Here is a 7274-nt window from a genome sequence, read left to right on the forward strand (position 1 = left end):
CATTTGATTATTAGATGCGGTCACTGGAAAGAGTTAGAAGAAGAAGTATATATAGTTAATAAAGTACCCCCTCTTGTAAATTATAAGGATATTATAAGTTACCGAGGAGTTTCATGACCACGAGGCCAAAGGCCGAGTGTTTTTATACTGGTCATGGAACTCCGAGGTAACTTCTAATATCCTCATATTTTACAACTGGGGGTACTTTATTTATTATAATACACGAATTTCAGTGAGTCATGTGACAGAAAGGACATCAGAACTCACCGTTTATAACTGATGAAATCAGAACTCACCATTTATAACGATATAATATACAAGATATTCATAGCTTATGTGTATTACAATACATAAATAATGAAGACCAATTGAAAAGTTGTTTAGAATTAGCCATTCTATTACATACTAAAAGTTAACTTAAAGGCGAACCACCTCTTTCAAGGGGTTGTTCATCTTTAAATTACATTTTGATGTGATGTAGACATTGATACCCTGAGACCATTTGCAGTTGGTTTTCATTTTTTTTATTTATTTTGTTCTTTCAGTTATTTAGCTTTTTGCTCAGCAGCTCTTCCGTTTGGAATTTTAATAGCTGTCTGGTTGCTAGGATTGTGCTTACCTTACCAACCAGATAGTAATTTGAATAAGAGACTTGAATATGATTCGGAGAGGGACTAAATAGCAAAGTAAGGTATAAATCATCATAATACAATTGTAACTTCAAAGATCAATAGTTTTTTTTGTCTGCTGGGGTAAGAGACCCCTATTTTAAAGCTGGAAATAAGTAGAAGAGGAAGGTAAATAATTTAAAAACTATATAAAAAAAAAATATTTGGAAAGTTGTCAGGAACAGAGCATTCTATAATATACAAAATTTAACTTAAAGGTGAGCCACCACTTTAACAGCATACTTTTTTTTTTTCATTGATTTTAAAAAGCAGCCACCAAAAGACTGATTTGATCAAGATGAAAGGGTAACAGGATGGAGATGAGCTAGTGCCCCCTGCACTTACCAGGTAACGCAAACTGACATCCACATAGACAGATAAAGAGTCATTAAAGGACCAGTAACATAAAAAAAGATTTAAAAAAAAAATTAGTTTCCTCATAAGGAGAAAAAACACCAAGACACATTTAACTTTAAATTCGCAACGTTTTTATTAAGAAATAACTTACAGATTCTCAGCTTGCGCTCCTCTTCAGAAACTGCGCCAGGGCGACCATCCATCGTGTGGAGCTCGATTTCTCCTCCCTGCCTTCTATAGGAGATAGCCAGGGAGGAGAAATCAAGCACAAACTTTCATTAAGTACAAACTATTTTTTAAAAAAAAAAAAAAAAAAAAAAAAGTTACTGGTCCTGGTCTTGGACTGTGTCTTGAAACTGCCTGTTAACTGGCTGCTAGGTGAGTTTTAACATTATATGAACTTTCTACTTTGCATACTGTCTGTTCACTTCCAAACACATTTTTCAGTTCAGTTGTTTTCAGATATTTAGCTTTTGCTTTTCTCCCTAATCTGAGTAAACACTGTCTACACCAGCCAACACACTTTGTTCTTACACAAAGTTTGTTAGTGCATGGTCAACTTTTCCTTACCTACAGAGCTACAAGCAACTCATTTATGTTCTTCTTTGGCCATATTGAAGCATACCTCCCAACTGTCCCTTTTTCCCAGGACAGTCCTAATTTTGACAGCTCAACCCGCAGTCCCGGATTTGTTATTGAAATGTCCCAACTTTCTCTTTGATCTCCTGCACTGGACAGCCAGAAAAAGATACAATGTTTCTAACTTAATTGGCACTAGGATACTTTGTAACAATTTAAGATAAGCAAAGAAGCGATTGTAACAATTTAAATAAGCAGGTCTCTCGGGGAAACTGTGACTTGCAGCTTAAAGGGAAATTCATCTTTATTAGCAAAACTGTAATAACACATAAAACAGAAATGTGTTCAAATTTCATAACCTGACAAATTTTGTAAAATTGAAATGGTTATTAGGTGGTGTGGCCACAAAAATGGACGTAGTCCAGGGAGCATAACTACTAATCATCCCATAATAGATCCTTCTCCCTATAGAGACATTAACCATCAAAAAGACCTTTTCTTCTTTGAAAGCTTGACCCCTCATCACTAACACAGTAAATTTGCACCTCCCTTTCCCAAGACTAGACTGCTCATTCAATCCAAAATGTCCAAGGTATCCTTGTTTGACTGGTTTCCTTACTTCAAGATTTTCATGCTTTGGCCTTATTATATTGGGTGGTTCCTAGGCAACCACCCTGCACACTGCCTGTATTCATAGGGGACTGAGCAGGTGAAAATATATGTAGGATCTGATATTTTAGGGAGCATGTAAACTATTTTCCTTGACAAGAAAAAAAAAAAAGTGAAAGGGAAGCTTTCCCTTTCCACTTTGCTCTTTTTCATAGATAACAGCAGAAACATGACCATTAAATTATTACCATATGGTTATTTTTTTGCCCAAAAAGAATGGGGCAGATTTACTAAAGGGCAAGGTGACTAACGTTAGCAAAACTAACGCCAGCGTGACCTAATTTTGTTACTTTACCGATTTACTAAGGGGCGCAGGCGTAACTTCGCTAGTGAAGGAGATAGACTCTAGCGGTAATTCGCTCCCTTATGCCTGGCGAAGTTGCGCTCTGGCGAATGGACGTAACTACGCAAATTCACTAAGATGTGGATTTTACTAAACGTTACCTCTTGCGCCAGACTTGCCTTAGCCATCTCAGACCAGGCAAAGTGCAATAGATTAGATAGGACTTCCTCAAAAAATAGTTGAAAAATATTTTAAGTCCCAAAAAACGCTGGCGACTTTTAATTTTTCAAGGTTATAGGCTGCAAAAGATCGTAAATTTTTTCTGGGGTACCCGGCTTCCCCCCTACATTTCCTAACATATGGCACATAAACTATACAGTGGGCTCATGTGTAGGGCAATATAACAACTTTATTTTATTTTATTAAGGTTTCCCAGGCTTGTGTAGTGTAATGTATTGACTGCAACATATACGTCCATTGAAATTTAACTTCCCGCTGTATGCAAATTAGGCAACACTAGCGCTACTTCGCTTCACTTGCTGCAGTAATGCTAGTGCTTCTTCGCTAGCGTTCGGCGCTCTGGATGCAACTTCAGATTTTAGTGAATTAGCAATGTCCTGGCGAATCTACGCCTGGCGAAGTGTTGCGCAAAGCCGTCGCTGGCGAATTATCGGAGGTTAGTGAATTTGCCCCTTAGAGAGAAAGAATGTTGCTATGCATGCATGCAAAAGAATTATACAATATATGGCAAACCTGCTAAGGGAGAGGAAGGCTGTGCCCTACCTGCTTTTGTATGCTGGTTTCATATAGCATGTCACAATATGTTCACAATTCAAACTTTCCATGCAAATATGGAGACAAGGAGTGTATTGCTGAATACCAAAATAATGTACTGTACAAAAATAATGTACTGTACCAAACCTGACAATTTAGAGGGTCTGAGAAAGCTCCCATTGCATTATAATTCACTCCACTGAGACCATCTCAACCTACCCTGCTTATATATACATCACATCACAATACAGGTATAGGATTCATTATCCAGAAACCCGTTATCCAGAAAGCTCTGAATTACATAAAGGCAGTCTCCACATTTTTTAAAATGATTTCCTTTTTCTCTGTAATAATAAAACATTAGCTTGTACTTGATCCAAACTAAGATATAATGAATCCTTATTGGAAGCAGACTATTGGGTTTATTTATTTATAATGCTTACATGGTTTTCTAGTAGACTTAAGACATGAAGATCGAAATTTCAGAAAGACTCATTATCCGGAAAAACCCCAGGTCCCAAGCATTCTGAATAACAGGCCCCACACCTGTACTTCCAGGGGTTGAGATCAAAGATTTTGCCTTAGAGCAAACAAAGTGTTTTGATAATCACTATTAATCAGGAAGGTCAGAGGCCATTAGACTGAAAGCAGAAGGCTTACACGTGTTCTGCCCAATAGTTATGTATGGTTGTATAAAGATAAAAGAACATCAACAATTTCCATTCATCTTTACAGGAAGATGGCAGGCTATGACCACATTTTGATGGATACAATTAATATTTCCTTCACCAACGTATGGTGAGCACATATTTACACTAGGATTTACTAGCTGTTGTACTACAAGGAATTCCTGTGATAGAAAGAAGATAATGGCATTGCACTACCCTCAGCTTCCTCGCTTGCTTACAGAAGGGCCCACCCCGGTGATTTAAGGTTTAATTCTCCTTTAAAACAGATTCTAGGTACTGGGTATCAATTTTTAGCATGCAGAGAGTTAAATTTCTCAGTAAACACCCATTTGAACAGGACAAACTGTCCTGGATTCAGATGATGTGCAGTTTGTGATAATCAAGAAGATGACACGGAGTGAGAAAGTTGTTTTCTAGTAGGCAATAATACTGAAAAAAATGATTTCCAGAGAAAATGCTTCTTACGTATACTCCGGCTAGAGAGAAAGAAGAGAGGGGTGTGGAGAGGCAGAGAACAGAGTCTAAGTGGAGAGACAAATATGCAGAGAAAGGGAAGCTGTGGTAGGAGACACAGAGGCAGAGCTTTAGGTTGAGCTCTAATTAACTCTAATTAACAGGGCCTTCTTCGTCTCTTATACCAGAGGAATCATGTATAGTTCTGATAGCTGTATGTCTCTGGAAAAGGAATCTTGACTTGTCACTGACATTTTGGTGGGTTTTCAAAATACTTTTGTATGTTTTGTTTCATGTGGATCACCGTTCGCATTTGCCCGAAGTAAAAACACTATAAACTTTATACAATTATAACATCTGAAATGATATATTTCATATACTGTAGTCATGGTGCTTCCAACATACTGTGAACTGTATCCTTCAATATCAGTATGACACATATATAGAGAATAGTGTACCCAGTCTATTGTATATTAAATGAAACATGAGAAGTTCCACAGTCATATAAAGGCACAAGGCCAAAGGCAGAATGCTTTTATTCAGGTCATGGAACTTCAAGGTGACTTCTAATATCCGCACACTGATCAATTGCACACATGAAGTGCAATGATATAAAGTGAGACAGTGATTAGACAAATGGTAGTTTAGGGGACATACCAAAACAAATGGTTTCTTTTAGCAATAAATAATCCTGCAGTGAATAGGTCCCTGTTATGAAGATTAGTTAGCATATACAGGTATGGGACCTGTTATCCAGAATGCTCGGGACCTGGGGTTTTCCGGATAATGGATTTTTCTGTAATTTGGCCTTATGTCTACTAGAAATTCATTTAAACATTAAATAAACCCAACAGGCTGGTTTTGCTTCCAATAAGGATTAATTATCTCTTAGTTGGGATCAAGTACAAGCAACTGTTTTATTATTACAGAGAAAAAGGAAATCATTTTTAAAAATTTGGATTGTTTGGATAAAATGGAGTCTATGGGAGACAGCCATTCCTTAATTCGGAGCTTTCTGGATATTGGGTTTCCGGATAAGGGATCCTGTATTTTGTATATCTCCTACCTTCCTCTGGTCTTTCTATGCCCCCTACAAACACACATAAATAACCAAACATACACACATAGTTGTATATCTTATAAGCAATTGTGCACTCTCTGCACCAATACAACAGCATATTAGAAGGCACCTGAGATTTCATTAAAGGGATACTGTCATGGGAAAAAAACATTTTTTCAAAATGAATCAGTTAATAGTGCTGCTCCAGCAGAATTCTGCACTGAAATCCATTTCTCAAAAGAGCAAACAGATTTTTTTATATTCAATTTTAAGATCTGACATGGGGCTAGACATATTGTCAATTTCCCAGCTGCCCAAGTCATGTGACTTGTGCTCTAATAAACTTCAATCACTCTTTACTGCTGTACTGCAAGTTGGAGTGATATCCAACCCTTCCCTCCCCCCCCCCAGCAGCCAAACAAAAGAACAATAGGAAGGTAACTAGATAACAGCTCCCTAACACAAGATAACAGCTGCCTGGTAAAAACCCATGTCCCACTGAGACACATTCAGTTACATTGAGAAGGAAAAACAGCAGCCTGCCAGAAAGCATTTCTCACATGACCTGGGGCAGCTGGGAAATTGACAAAATGTCTAGCCCCATGTCAGATTTCAAAATTGAATATAAAAAAATCTGTTTGTTGTTTTGAGAAATGAATTTCAGTGCAGAATTCTGCTGGAGTAGCACTATTAACTGATGCGTTTTGAAAAAACATGTTTTCCGATGACAGGATCCTTTTAAGCTATAGGCACATCAGCTGTAGCTTTGTGTCTTCATATCGTCACAGAAAGCTTTATTTAATATTTGGGGGGTTACCGCACTGCTTACTCTGATTAGGTAAATTGACAAAGAATGTTCACCACCCTAAATGTTGCCAACAGTTACAAGGATCCCCATTATTCTAAAGGCTATAGGTAGATGTTCCTTTCTTCTGTGGTCTGTTCAGTTCTGTTTTGCATTCAGAGGCCTTTATATTTCCCAGCCCTGTTTTACAGAGGAGCTTTCACAAAATGTTTACCTATATTGTTAATTAAAATGCATTTTTAATCATTTCTTTAACTACATAATCTATACAAGAAGAAGTCCGTTCAGTAACCTGTCAATGCTATATGCTGCTTCCTGCAGACATCGATGGGAGTTTGCACATAGAAGCTGTCAGGCTTGGTTCTCTCTTCCTGCATTGTAGGCCATAGTGTTGTTCTATTGATTTTTCAATACATGTTTTATGTCCCTTCCAGTCTCTGTAGTTGGACAGGCCCTGGTCTTAGTTGCAAGAACTGCAGATAATATATTACAGCCAGAGGGAGAACTGACTTGGTATAATTAATGGGGCTTCTGGTAATAGGATTTCCCAGCCTTGAGGAACCTTTTTACATAAGATATTGGCTGGAGAGTTATGATTTATAGGGGTCTTATCCCAGTGAGCTTTTAAAGGAGGGTTTATGGAATCAGGATATTTATCAGAGATGGGACGGAGAGAGAGGGAGGAAAGGGCAACCAAACAGAGAGTGAAGAGGCACAGGTTTGAGCATTTACTATACAGATGATGCAGGAAAAAGGATCAGGACACATATATGGGCAAAGAAAACAGGGATGTATAAGGGTGTGTAAAATAAAGTTAATACTGAGACACAGATCAATCACAATTAAACCAAAGTTTGTACAAATTATGAGGCTGCTGTAAAAACTCAGGTGTTCTGGCTCCTCCCTGTGGCTCAACAGAGCATTTCACCAAGCAAAG

Source organism: Xenopus laevis, chromosome 1S (genome assembly GCF_017654675.1).
Source record: "Xenopus laevis strain J_2021 chromosome 1S, Xenopus_laevis_v10.1, whole genome shotgun sequence".
NCBI lineage: Eukaryota > Metazoa > Chordata > Amphibia > Anura > Pipidae > Xenopus > Xenopus laevis.